Raw genomic sequence first — 14,814 nt, forward strand, 5'->3', positions numbered from 1 at the left:
AATCCTTTTGTATCTGTTGAGGTTGTGACCCACTATATGGTCTATTTTGGAAAAGGTTCCATGCGGTGTTGAAAAGAAGGTTTACTCTTTTGAGTTTGGGTGAAACAATCTGTAGACGTCTATTAGGTCCATTTGATTTAGGGATTCTGTGAGTGCTTTTATTACCCTATTTGGTGTCTGTCTAGTTGATCTGTCCCTTGGTGAGAGTGGAGTGTTGCAGTCTCCCACTATTAAGGTATTAGGATCAATGTATGATTTAAGCTTTAATAATGTTTCATTTACGAATGTCGGTGCATCAATGTATGATTTAAGCTTTAATAATGTTTCATTTACGAATGTCGGTGCTCTTGTATTTGGGTAATAGATATTCAAGATTGTGATGTCCTCTTGGTGGATTTTTCCTTTGATGAGAATATAGTGAACCTCCTTATCTTTTTTGATTAACTTGGGTTGAAAGTCTATTTTATTAGATATTAGGATGGCTACTCCAGCTTGTTTTCTGGAACCATTTGCTTGAAAAACAGTTTTTCAGCCCTTTACTCTGAGGTAGTGTTTGTCTTTGTTGCATAGGTGTGTTTCTTGGATGCAACAGAATGTTGGATCCTGTTTCCTTAACCATTCTGTTAGCCTGTGTCTTTTTATTGGTGAGTTGAGTCCATTGATATTGATAGATAATAGTGACCAATGCATGTTAGTTCCTTTTGTAAAGGAGTCAGTGATCTAACCCTGTTTCATTGCTTGTTTTCTTTTCATTTTTGTTGGGATATTATCTGTATGCCCTGTTTTCTTGGGTGAATTTGTTTTCATTGGATTGGAGTTTTCTTTCTAGTATCTTCTGTAGGGATGATTTGCTGTGTAGATATTGTGTAAATTTAGTTTTGTCATGGAATATTTTGTTTTCTCCATCTATGTTGATTGAAAGCTTTGCAGGGTATAGTAGTCTGGGTTGACATTTGTGATCTCTTAGAGTCTCCATGATACTTGCCCAGGCCCTTCTGGCTTTCATAGTTTCTGATGAGAAGTCTGGTGTGATTCTGATAGGTCTACCTTCATATGTTACTTGGCCTTTTTCCCTTGCTGCTTTTAATATCTTTTCTTTGTTCTGTAGATTTAGTGTTTTGACTATGATGTGACGTGATGTGTTTCTTTTCTGGTCTAGTCTATTTGGAGTTCTGTAGGCGTCTTGTATATTTATAGACATCTCTTTCTTTAAGTTGGGAAAATTTTCGTCTATGATTTTCTTGAAAATATTTTCTGGACCTTGGAGTCTGGAGTCTTCTTTTTCATGAATTCCTATTATTCTTAGATTTTGTCATTTCATAGCATCCTTGATTTCTTGGATATTTTGTGATTGGAACTTTTCTGATTTTACTTTTTCTTTGAGAGAAGTATCCATTTCTGCAAGTGTGTCTTCACCTCCAGAGATTCTCTCTTCCATCTCTTGTATTCTGTTGGTGATGCTTACTTTTGTGGTTCCTGATCTTTTCTCCAAGTTCTCCAGCTGAGGGGTTTTCTCATTTTGTGTTTTCTTTATTGATTCTAATTCTGTTTTCATGCCTTGCACCATTTCTTTCATGTGTTTGAATTTGGAATCCTGTCTCTCTACGATGGCCTCTATTTCTTTTTTCATTTCCTTCTTATATGCCACTAATTTTTCCTCTACTTGTGTATCTATTTGTTTGGCTATGTTTGCCTGTGTTTCTTTAAGGATATTGTCTATTTCTTCTTTCTTTGCCTCCAATTGACTGGCCATCTCTTTGAAAGACTTGTTCATTTCCTCCTTATGAGCCTCAAATAATTGGGCAAGCATGGCTTTAAAATCACTTTCCTGTGCTTCTGCCGAATTGGAGTATCCATCGATTTGGGGGTTTGCTGGTGAAGTCATGATGTCCTGATTTGTGTTGGAAGTGTTCTTTCCCTACCCCTGGCCATTGGCTTATCTGAAACCTTCCCTGTTTGTTTTTGGATTCTGCAGATCAGACTGGTGCTGACTCTCTCTGGTGTCTGGAGAGTTCTTCAGGAAGCTGAGCACTCTCAGCGTGTGCTGAGAACTAGTTGTACCTGTGGGAGGAAAGTACGCAGGCACAAACGGGGCAAATGCAAGCGTGTGTGCACGTGCGTGTGTGTGTCTGTGTGTGTAAGTGTGCGTGGAAGTGTTTCTCGAGGGACAGAGTGATGGCTATTGTTGAACCCTTGAGTGTGAGGGAGGGGCTCTGCACTGTATATGTCGCAGGTGCTAAAGATGATAGTGGCACAATTTCTGGCATTAACTGCCTTAACTCCTCAATCAGGCCCACAGGGCAGGAACTTCAATGTCCCTAGTGCCCCTCTGTTTCCCAAAGTGGGTATGTGGGTGGGAGGGGGGTTCGATGCCTGGCTTCTGATTTAGAAGGACCCAGGATCTGGGGAACTGCAGATTCTCAAGGGTGCACTCACTTACAGGCATGTCTCTTGGCAGAGATCCTGGTATCCTGGGCTCTCTGCTCTCTGGTTTGGCCCTGCTTCTTTGATGTGCTCCGCCAGTTCTGTGCTGCTGTCACTGCCAGGTTCTGAGGTCTTGCTGCAGCTGGAGATTTCAGGGTGGTCACTTCAGCAGGGATGGGGTACCCAGGCTCTCTGTTCTCTGGTTTGGCCCTGGTTAGTCTTAAACTGGAGGGTTCTGACGCCCCTCCAGTTCAGTGCTGCTGCACTGCCAAGTCCTGCTGTAACTGGAGACTAGGTCGCTAGTCCCAATGCTTTCTGGGAAGTCCTGGGGTCTCTTCACTGTGCTCTCCAAGACTGGGAGGCCCAGCGCCTGGTGTGTCCAGGTTGTATGATGTTTCTGCCTGGTTTTGGTGAGTGTATAGTGTATTCTCTGTCACTGTGGGATTAGGCGGGCAGTACCGTCAGTGATGGCGATCCTGCGGAGCTAGTATGGTGTCTAGCAGATTCGCGCCCTGGGAGGATGGTGCAGCCGCTGCATGAATCTGGGACTCCGGGACACCTCATTGACTTTTTTTAAAAAATCAGTATTACATAGTTTAACACTAGATCTTTGAGGCATCTACCTTTGGGTTCCTGGTCATCCAGGAAGTTTCAGGCATGGGCACTCTCTTATGGCTTGGTCCTCAAGTTAGGCCAGTCATTGGTTACCCATAACCACAAACTCTGCCACCACTGCTGCAGCACATCTTACAGAGAATAGGTTGTGGCTAGAAGGTTTTGTGGCTGAGTTAGTGTCCCAGTCCCACAAGTGGGAACTTAACCTGTTTACCTGTTTATGTTCAGGTTCTATATACTCTATTACTAGGAGGGTTTTTTAGGTTCACCCTCATAGGTTCCCAGAAGATCCCATTGCACCAGGATTCTATGTTACCGCCTAAAAGTTCAGAGACTCAAGTTGTCTCTCATTATACTCTCTCCCTCTGCCTCTTTCTCACTTTCTGTTTCTATCCCCACCATGCGCCCCATTACCTGTCTACCCTCAATATTTATTTTATTTCCACTTTCCAAAGATGTCCATGCTATCCAACCTAGAACGCTTCCTTTTAATCAGCTTCTCTTATTGTGTGGATTGCAGTGTGATTATCCTACACTTGACAGCTAATATCTTCTTCTAAATACATATCATGTTTGTCTTTCTGTGTATGGGTTACCACATTCAGGATAATTTTTTTCCTAGTTTAATTCATTTGTGTGTGAATTTCATGGTCCTTATTTTATTCCACTAATTTATTTGTTCATTGTACATCACAATTGCAGGTCTACTACCTCTTCCCCATTCCAACCCCCCCATCCACTTTCACTATCCCCCTCCCCCTTCTTACTCAGAGAATGGAGTCTCCCTGCACAGCATACCAATCTGCATTGGCACATCAAGTCTCATCAGGACTAAGTGCCTCCTCTTCCCTTGAGGCAAGACAAGGCCCTGCTAGGGGAAAAGGATTCAAAGGCAGGCAACAGAGCCCAATTTAGAGATGCCCCACCTCTAGTTGCTAGAGAACCCACAGAAAGATCAAGCAGCCCATCAACTTTATATAATTCATAACTCAGGAAGATTTTTTTCAGTTCCATACATTTTCCTGCCTATTTCATGATCCTATTTTTTTTCTAAAACCTGAGTAATACTCCATTTTTAAAATATACCACATTTTCTTTATCCGTTCTTCCATTGAGGAATATCTAGGATGTTTCCAGATTCTGGCTATTATGAATTAAAGCCATTATGAATATGGTTGAGCAAGTGTCCCTGTGGTAAGATGGAGTGTCTTTTGGCTATATGCCCAATAGTGGTATAGCTGTATCTTGAGGTCTCAATTACCAAAATTTCTAAGGAACCACCAAATTGATTTACATAGTGGTTGTAAAGTTTGCTTTCCCAACAAAAATGAATAGGTGTTTGCCTTTTTCTACATCCTTGCCTGTCACTTGTTTTGTTGATCTTGGCTGTTCTGACAGGTGCAAGATGGAATTTCAACTAGTTTTGATTGGCATTTCCCTGAAGGCTAAGGATGTTTCTTGTCCATTTAGATTTCTCTTCTGAGAATTCCCTGTTTATTTCTTTGCCCCATTTTTAATTGGATTGTTTAGTTACTGGTTGTCTAATTTATTGAGTTCTTTTTTAAAATTTGTATATTAGCCCTTCATTGCATGCACATTTGATGAAAATCTTTTGTAGGCTGCCATGTTTTCTAATTGATGGTGTCCTTTGCATTTCAGTAGTCTAGGTACCATTTATTAATTGTTGATCTTAGTGCCTGCCTGATCAGTGTTCTGTTAAAGAAGTTGTCTCCTGTGTCAATGTGTTCAAGGCTGTTCCGTATTTGCTCTTCTGTCAGGTTCAATGTGTCTGTTTATATGTTGAGATTTTGTTCCACTTGGACATAAGTTTGTGCAAATATTGATCTCTTTGAATTCTTCTACATATATATATATATATATATATATATATATATATATATATCCAGTTATATCAGCAAAATTTCTTGAAGATGCTTTCTTTTCTCATTGTTTCTTTCTAGCTTCATAATAAAAAAGCAACTGTCCTTAGGTGTGTGGATTTATGTGTGGGTCGATGATTTAATTTTATTTAATTGACACGTCTGTTTTTATGCAAATGCCATGAGATTTTTATGACTATGACTTTGTTGTGCAATTTGAAATCAGGGAGGGCAATAACTCCATAAATTCTAATATTGCTCAGGAATGCATTTAGCTATCCTGTTTTTTTGTTTGTTTGTTTTGTTTTGTTTTGTTTTTTGCTTTTCCATATGAAATTAAGTATTGACCTTCCAAGTTTTGAAAAGAATTGTGTTGAAGTTTTGATAGGAACTATGTTGAATCTATAGATTGCTTTTAGAAGGATGGCCATTTTTACTAGGTTAATCCTATCCATTCATGAGCATGAGAGATCTTTCTGTCTTCTGATATTTCTTTAAATTTCATTTGCTAAAGATAAAGAAAAGTTCTGTAACATTTTTGTCATAGAAGTATTTTGCTTGCTTAGTTAGAGTTACCCCAAGATATTTTATATTAATTGTGGCTATTGTGAACAACTGTGTTGTTTTCCTGATATATTCCTCAGCCTATTTTTCATTTGTTTATAGGAGAGCTACTGGTTTTTGTTTTGTTTGTTTTTAGGTAATTTTGTACCCAGCCATTTTGCAGAAGGTATTTATCAACTGTAGGAGTTCCCTGACAGAATTTTTGGAATCTCTCATATATATTATCATATCTTTTGCAATTATTGATATTTTGACTACTATTTTTCCAATTTGTATTTCTTTGATCTCTTGCAGTTTTCTTACTGTCCAAGCTAGAACTACAAGTACAATATTAAATAGATATGGACAGAGGAGACAAACTTGTCTTGTTCCTGATTTTAGAGGAATTGCTTTGAGTTTCTCACCATTTAATTTGCTGTTGGCTATAGGCTTGCTGTAAATTTCCCTAATTATGTTTATGTATACTCTGTGTATTTCTACTCTCCACAAGACTTTTATCATGAAGGGGCATTGGACTTTCTCAAAGCCTTTTTCAGCATATAATGATTTGATAATGTACTTTTTTCTTTCAATATATTTACATGGTAGATTGCACTGACAGATTTTATATTTTGTACCACCCCTGAATTTCTGGGATGAAGCCTACTTGAATATGGTGAATAATCTTTTTTGATGTGTTTGTAAAATTTATTTGAAATTATTTTATTGAGTATATTTTATGTATATTTATAAGGGAAGTTTTTTTATAATCCTCTGTCTTTATGTAATCTTTATGGAATCTTCGTGTAATCTTTGTGGTTTGAATATCAGGATGACTCTGGCCTCATAAAAGAATTTGGAAATATACATTTGTAATATTTTGGAATAATTTGAGAAGTGTTGGTATTGGCTCTTCTTTGAATGTCTAATAAAATTCTGCACTAAAACCATGTGAATGTGCAAGTCTCTGGGTTTGGAAATTTTTTGTGTTGAAATGTTTGTAGTTTATCCTCAGTTAAAAACAAACTCATGAAGGGACACATCATCTTGGCCAGCTGTAAACCGACACATGAGAGAGCCAGTGATGTTTTGCTAGAAGCTGTCCTGTGCAAGGGGCATGGCATGTTCAGGTTGTAAAACAGCTTTGTGTGGGCTATGATAAACAGAAGCCCACAGACAGGGAGACATGCATTTGTATTGCTACTCATTGCTGGTCTTCATTTTTCTAAACTTTTCAAAGAGAAACACTGCAGAGCAGACAACTTCTTGTAGCAATCCAGCTGAGTCTTGCAGCTTTTGCTGACTCTGTTTTTTTTGGGAGTCTTGTTTTCTTTGCTGAATTGTGCCAATTCATGTTGTTGTTGGGTGTTGTCTATTGGATAGGAATGCTGGTATCTGGAAAGCATAGAGTGTATTTGCCCCAAGGAAATACTGCTAAAAAAGGTCCACAAAATCCTTTATTCTAAGAACTTTCTTTCTCCCCTTCCTATGATCAGTGGGATAGAAGGTAGGTAGAAGAATTTAAAAACCCTAAATAAACTAGGGTTTTGGAAAATCAAAGGGTACAGATTTTAATGACTGCCTCTGTTACAGATTATAGATCTATTTAAATTTTGTGTGTGTGCGTGTGTGTGCATGTGTGTGTGTGTTTGTGTGTGTGTGTATGTCTGATTGAGACGTAGCTTTGGTAAATGGCATCTATTGGGAAATCTATCCATTTCTTTTATTTTTTCAATTTTATGGTATACAATTTTTTAAAGTATGATCTGATTATTTTATGGATTTCTTCAGTGTCTGTTATGTCTTTTCATTTTTGATTTTGTTAATTTGTATATTCTCCCTTTGTCTTTTAGTTAGTTTGGATAAGGGTTTGTCCATCTTCTTGATTTTTTTTCAAAGAGCCAGGTTCTTGTTACCTTGATTTTCTTAAAAATAATGTTCTCTTTTTCCTATTCCTTTGGGTATGCTTGCTTCTTTAGTTCTATACTTTTCAGATGAGCTGTTTTTTTTTTTTTTTTTACATAGTCACTTAATGATATTAAGTTTCTTTTTTGTACTACTTTCATTGGGTCCTATAAGTAGGGTATGTCGTGCAGTCATTTTTATATTCTAGGAAATCTTTAATTTCTTTCTTTATTTCAATGTTGACCCAATATTCATTAAGAAGTGAGTGGTTCAGTTCCCATGAGTTTGTAGGCCTTTTGTTGTTTTGTTGTTGTTGAAATCTAGCTTTAATATGTGGTGACTAATTGGATACTGGAGGATATTTCAATTTTCCTTTATCCGTGGAAACTTCTTAAGCAAATGCATATGTGGTTAGTTTTGAATGAAGTTCCACAAGGTACTGAGAAGAAGGTATATTCTTTGGTGTTTGGGTGCAATGTTCTATGGAACTCCATTTGGTTTTTAATATATGTTAGCTCGAGTGTTGGTTGGTGAAGTTAGGGTGATAAAGTCTTCCACTACCAGTATGTAAGGATACATGTATGGTTTAAGGGTAAGTCATAATTTTGTTTTTGTTTTTGTTTTCAGATATGGGTATCCTTGCATTTGCAGCATAGATGTTCAGAACTGAGATACCTACTTACTGTATTTTTCCTTTGATGAATATGAAATGTATTTTCCAATTCCTTTTGGTTAATTTTGGTTTAAAGAGTATTGTGTTAGATATTAGTAAAGTTACACCAACTTAATTCTCAGGTCCACTTGGTTGGAAAATCTTTTTTCCAATCCCTTTTTGATATTGACGTGTGTTTCTTGTATGCACCAGAAGGATGGATCCTGTTTTCACATGCATTCTGATAGTCTGAAGTTTTTATTAGGGAATCGATGCCTTTTATATTGAGAGATATCTGTGACCAATGGTTGTTAATATCTGTAGTTTTGTTGTTGCTGGTAGTAGTTGAGGCGCGTATGTGTGTGTGTGTGTGCATGTGTTTGTGTGTTTTCCTTATTTACGTTTTGCTGGTGTGAGATTATTTATTTCCTGTCTTTTTGTATGTATAGTTAACCTCCTTTGTTTAGAGTTTTTCTTCTGACACTTTCTGTAGGGCTGGATTTGTAGATAGATGTTGTTCTAATTGTGGAAGATCTTATTTTCTCCATCTCTAGTGATTGAAAGTTTTGCTGGGTATAGTAATCTTGGCCGGTATCTGTGGACTCTTTATTCTTTAGTACATCTTGCCCAAGGCTTTCTGCCTGTTACTGTTTCAGTTGAGAAGTTAGGTGTAATTTTCATAGGCCTGTCTCCAGATGTTAGTTTTTTTTTCTCTTGCATGTTTTAATGTTCTTTCTACATTTTGATTATTAGGTTGTGAGGAGACTTTGCTTTCTGGTTCAATCTAATTGGTGATCTGTATATCTTCTTGTATATTTATATATTTCTTTTTTTAGTTATGAAAATTTTCTTCTATGATTTTGTTAAAATCATTTCGGTGCCAATGAGCTTCTATTCTTCTCCTTTCTGTATTCCTATTATTCTTAGATATAGTCTTTGCATGATATCTAAGATTTTCTGGATTTTTTGTCATTGGAATTTTTTAGATTTAACATTTTCTTAGACCAACACATGTATTTGTTCCATAGTTTCTTCAGTGCCTTATAAGTACTGCCAATTGAACTCACCTGCTTTAGAAGTCCAAAAAGTACGTTTGATTCTCAAGACATATCTTTGGTTCTCTTATGTTTTTTTTTCATGATCTACATATACATTGCTTTATTTTCATCTATCCATTTCAAACTGGTTAAACATGCATTCTCTTTTAGTAGTATCTTATTAATAGTTTAAACTGTGAGTATTCATATTTCTGGGAGATAAAAGCGGAGCTAGAGTGAAAGCATAACTTTTTTAATGACTTCAGTGAGACCTTCAAATTTTTTTAATTTTTTCTCTAACATTTTCATTTATTTAGTTGGTTGATTGGTTAATTTTTGTTTGTTCCTTAGTTTGTTTGTTTATTTGGTGGGGATGAGTAGGGACAAGGTCTTAACATACACCTCAGGTTGTCCTTGAACTCATTCCATAGCTTAGGCCTTCCTCCAACTCAATGAGATACATCTGCCTCTAACTCCTGAGTGCTAGAGATAAAGGCATGTGCCCAAATAACCTGCTTGCCCATGTTTTTTGTTTGTTTTGCTTTTTTGTAGTTAGTAATTGTTCATACAACTTCTCTGATGTGTACTCATTATGATTGATCTGTTGGTTTGTTTTTCTTTTTCTATGTCTATATGTCTGTTAAGAGGAACTTCCCTTGCAAAGCTCTATCCTATTCAAAGAGCACAGAAATGACAGGAGTGAACCACCTCTTCTATTTCATGTCATAGAATAAGTATGGAAATCACCTGAATCATTTAAACTTAGTTGTAAAAGATGTATATATTCACAATATTGTCTGAATTATGCTTTCTGTTGGACACATCTTTGGGATATTTTAGGATGTAATGACCTATAATGATGTGCACATAAACTTCACTCTGGAAGACTGGGCTTTGCTGAATCCTTCCAGAAGAGTGTCTATGTAAATATCATGCTAGACACCTACAGGAACCTCACTGCTATAGGTAAGACTTTGATTTTCTTCTACTTTTTAAATATGGGGGAAAGGTTTTCTTGATTATCAATGCTCTTCTATAATTTTGATTGTGAAAAAAGCAGAATGTGGTAAATAAAACAGGCATAGTTCTAAGGATCACTGAGGATAGTAACTTAAATTTTATGTAATTATCAGTCGTGTTCATTTTCTGGTAATTTATTTCAGGTTACAAATGGAAAGACTAAGATATTGAAGAACACTGTCAGAATTCTAAAATACATGGAAGGTGAGTTTCATGTGCAAGATGACATAAATGTGCTTATAAAGATATTTTAATGTGTTCTGGAAATTTTAAGGAAAAGCAACAGTGTAAAGGAGCACGGCTTTAAGTACATTGATGAGTAGTAAATATTTCATATACCTCAGGGTCAAGTAGCTGATTCATGTTTGCAAGGAACAAGACAAGGAATCAATGATTTAAGAGCTATCAACATTGTAATCATCACAACATAAGATCTACTCTGTAGAACTGCCAATTCATTTAGTTTGATGCTACTCAGATATTGCAGTAGACCTACACAAAAATTACATGTACAAAACCTTCTAGTGCTCAATTAGTTTATGCTGAGTCCCATGTTACTCATGTACTTGTAGTGGCTTATGAAAGTTTACTGAGATGGGCAGTTTATGAGATGCAAAAATGTTTTTGTGGAGAAACTTTAATCTTTATATTATATGTCTGTGATGAGTAATATGTTAAACTGTATTAATCCAATGTGGATAGCACTTATTTGTTATTCTTGTTTAATATGTACATCACAGGTCACATTAGATACAAGCAACATGAACATTAGGGATATGGAGAAAGGCAAGATTCCACTCTCTCTCCCAGAACAATTAGAAGATATGACATTGTCACCACTCTGAAAGATTTTGTAAATGTATAAAATTAATCGTGTTTCAGACTTTATTGGGAATACATTAACAAGCTCACACTGCAGTAAAACCCTGTTATTAAATTATGAAAATTCTTCCATTTGTGTTGTTCCAAATACAAATATAGTCTGAGTCGTATTATAGGAAAACATTATGAATGCAATCACTGTTGTAAAGCTGTGAGTTCTTCCAGTTCTCTTCAAAGATGTGAAAATACCTGCTTGGAAAATGGATGCTGTATATGTGAACCACATACAAAACGCTCTACTCTTCACAAATTTATTTTCAGACACACAAAAGACACCTAATAAGTAGGTACTTCATAAATGAAACAATGTAACAAAATCTTAAGGTCTGTTTCTTTTCTACAATTAGACAAAATTGTGAAATTACACAGTTAGACAGATTCATCAGTCTAAGCAATGTGGTAAAAGTTTACACATTCTATTTATCTTTCCAGGCACGAAATAATTCATTCTGGAAAGAAACCCTATGAATGTAGTCAATGTGGTAAAGCCTTCTTTAGTAATGGTAAACTTCAGAGTCATGAAATAATTCATTCTGGAGAGAAACCCTATGAATGCAGTCAATGTGGCAAAGCCTTGGCACATCGCTCTCATCTTCAAAGACATGAAAGAGTTCATATGGGAGAGAGACCCTATGAATGTAAACAATGTGGTAAAGCATTCAGCATTAATAGTAATCTTCAATGTCATGAAAGAATTCATACTGGAGAGAAACCCTATGAATGTAGTCGATATGGTAAAGCCTTTGCACATCATACAAGTCTTCAAACTCATAAAAGAATTCATACCAGAGAGAAATCCTTGAAATGTTATCAATGTGGTAAAGCCTTTGTATGTCACACCTTTCTTCAAAAACATAAAAGAATCCATTTGGAGAGAAACCCTATGAATGTAACCAATGCGATAAAAACTCTGCACTTCACAGCCATCTTCAAAGTCATGAAAGAATTCAGACTGGAGAAAAATCCTATGAATATAGTCAATACGGTAAAGCTTTTTATACATCAGAATACTCTTCCAAATTGTGAAAAAAAATCAAACTGGAGTGCAACCCTATGAATGTAATCAATGTATTAAAGCCTTTCCATGTTATATAAAATAATGCATACTGAAGGGAATCTATGACTACAAAATATTTAGTAAGATTGTTAGCCAACACACTTGTTTTAGTTACTTGGGATTATTTATTCTGTATTTAAAAGAATCTGACAAGTGTCAGTAATCTGTTCAAGCCTATGTCCATTTTTACTTCATGTGTATCTACAAACTCATGTGGATAAAACATTGTAAATTTACATGATGAGGTAGTTCATTCTGATTTCACATTTCTTTTATTTTTATATGCAATAACTCACCCAGGATGTATATTAATGCCTTTTCCATTGATGTGATAAAATAAAATATCTAGGGCACCTTATCAAAGAGTTTAATTTGTTTTATGGTTCCAGAAGGACATGGGATCACCATCAAACAGGCGTCAGCTAAAGCAGCTAAAGCAGTTCAAAGCTCACATCTTCAGGCCAGACAACTAGTCACTAGAAGTGGTGTCAGGATTTAAACTCAAAGCCCATCCCCTAGTGACATATTTCTCAATCAAAGTGGCAGTTACTAAATATTCACAAATTATATCACAAGCTGAAAAGGGTTGATTCTCTGATTTCAAGCCTTCCTGCCTGCTTTTTGTTATGTGAACCAGTTCATGGGAAGAAAAACCCTGTTGGTGAGCCACAAGGACACAGGCAGATAAGGTGAATGAATCTAGAGTTTATTCCTCCTGTAATGGAGGAAAAGCAATTTGCAGGCTGACTTGACTGACAGAAGCAGAAATCTGCTTCCCTGCTACCTACGAAACCCTTAGTTAAGAGTCCTGAGTGTAGTGCTGATTCCAGAAGACATTGAGTTTGGCAGAGGTTGTTGAGGCTGAACTCGAAGTCTGGGGAGAATTGAGAATTTACAAAGAACTATGGAATATGGAGACAATTTTGAGTATACAAAACGTAAGACAAGAGGACAATTGCTGGAGTGTGTGCCAAAGGAATAGCAAACAGCTCTAGAATGCATGGAATGCAATCAACCAGTTAGCAGAGCCATGATGGTTTGTCTCAGGTTGTGGCAGAGCTCAGAAGTACAAGGAAGTACAATTTATAGGTCTTTCATGCTGTTATGGAGCCATAGCTCTGCTTATTACCCTTGTAGCCTTATAATCCTCCTAATATACGAATCATATGAAAACTAATGGAAATTCCAGCCCCTGACTATGCAGCGTATCTGGCACTTAAAATTAAGAATGCTTGATCTCTTTTAGGCAAGGTTGTTGGAGACATTAATGATTTAATTTTAACTACCACCTTTGAGGAGAACCTTCAGATGCAGATTGTTAGCAATGGCCATTAACTTTACAATGAGTTTGGAAAAATAGATTTATTTAGCAAGGTTAGGAAAAGATGCTTTTGCCAGTGGATATGATGTAGAAAATTTTAGGAAAAAACAGAGTGTTTAGCAAGGTTAAGTAAAGATATTTTTGTTAATGGCTGTGATGTAAATTATCTTAGAGAACATTCTGAAGTTCAGGAAAGTACACCTTAATAGTAAAGCCAGGGACTTTTAAAGGTTGGTGAGTGAGAACAATAGCCCAAGATAGCACTGGCTGAGGTGACATTCTCAACAAAACAATTGACTTCCTTATACTTGCTTTTGCTCTCAGCTTCCTGATAGTGAATTAAAACAAAATTATTAATGTGTAGATGCACACCTTAAAGATTTAAAGTAGAGATGGCTGGTTGGTTTTTATTATATAAAAGTTTAGATTTGTGATTCTTTTAAGATTTTTGTGAGAGATTATTTTGTAAGTTAATTCTTTCTTTGTAACTGTAAATTGCAGCCTGCTAGTAGAGAAAAGTAGCTAAGAAATTACCTTGTTTGCTCACCTTGTTAATTTATAACAAGTTGTTTAGTTACAAATGTATATGGATTCTTGAAAATAACTTGTTTTGCTTTTTGGTTTTTCACCCAGAATATGTAAAACCTTGATCATGTGAAGGTATTGGGGAATATATTTTTCTTACATATACTCATTGTAATTCACTTAAAGAAAAATAACATGTAATCAAATTGTAATTTTTATTTTGTTTAAAAGAATTTTCTTGGGTGTATAAACTGGGAGAAAGAAAAGCTAGAAAAGCTTGTTGAAACCTACCTGCTGGAGTCTGTCTTACTTCATCAGGTGTAAATGTGTGTGTGTGTGTGTGTATGTGTGTGTGGTCTTTTCTCTCCTTCCTTTTCTTTTTAAGACGATGCTTTGCCACTTTCAGTGGAGCACCAATGCTAGAGCCAATAGCCATCTCCGATGCTTACACGGTAGATGTAAGACCATGCTACGAAGCTACCAGCACTGGCCTGGCCTACACCAGTAATCTAATTCTGCCCCCTCAGTTTGCCACTGTCAGTGGAAGCCATGGTTGGTAACCATCAGTTGCAGCCTGAAAAATTAGCATCAGAAAAAGCCTGCTGGATTACCAACCAGGCAGCAACTGGGGATCTACACTCTGACTTAGTTTACCCCTTTGGTTTTGAAGCAGGACTTTGACAGAGAAACACAATGTGCAGTTTGTATCTTAGGACAAATTGGCTGATACTGTCTGCTCTATTATAAGCTTCCTTATGAGGTTCTAGGTATTACTCTAAGGTCCTATGGAAAAATAGTATGTGTTCAATCTTTTCAAACACTTCATCCTCTTCCTTATGCCTCCCAGAACCATCTGCTCAAAGGTGGCATTGTACACAATGGGCCGATTCCATGAACACCAAACATTGCTGAAGAGAATGACCCGGTAGATTTACATAAACACTAATCTGGTG

Source organism: Meriones unguiculatus, chromosome 5, assembly GCF_030254825.1.
Source record: "Meriones unguiculatus strain TT.TT164.6M chromosome 5, Bangor_MerUng_6.1, whole genome shotgun sequence".
NCBI classification, from domain to species: domain Eukaryota; kingdom Metazoa; phylum Chordata; class Mammalia; order Rodentia; family Muridae; genus Meriones; species Meriones unguiculatus.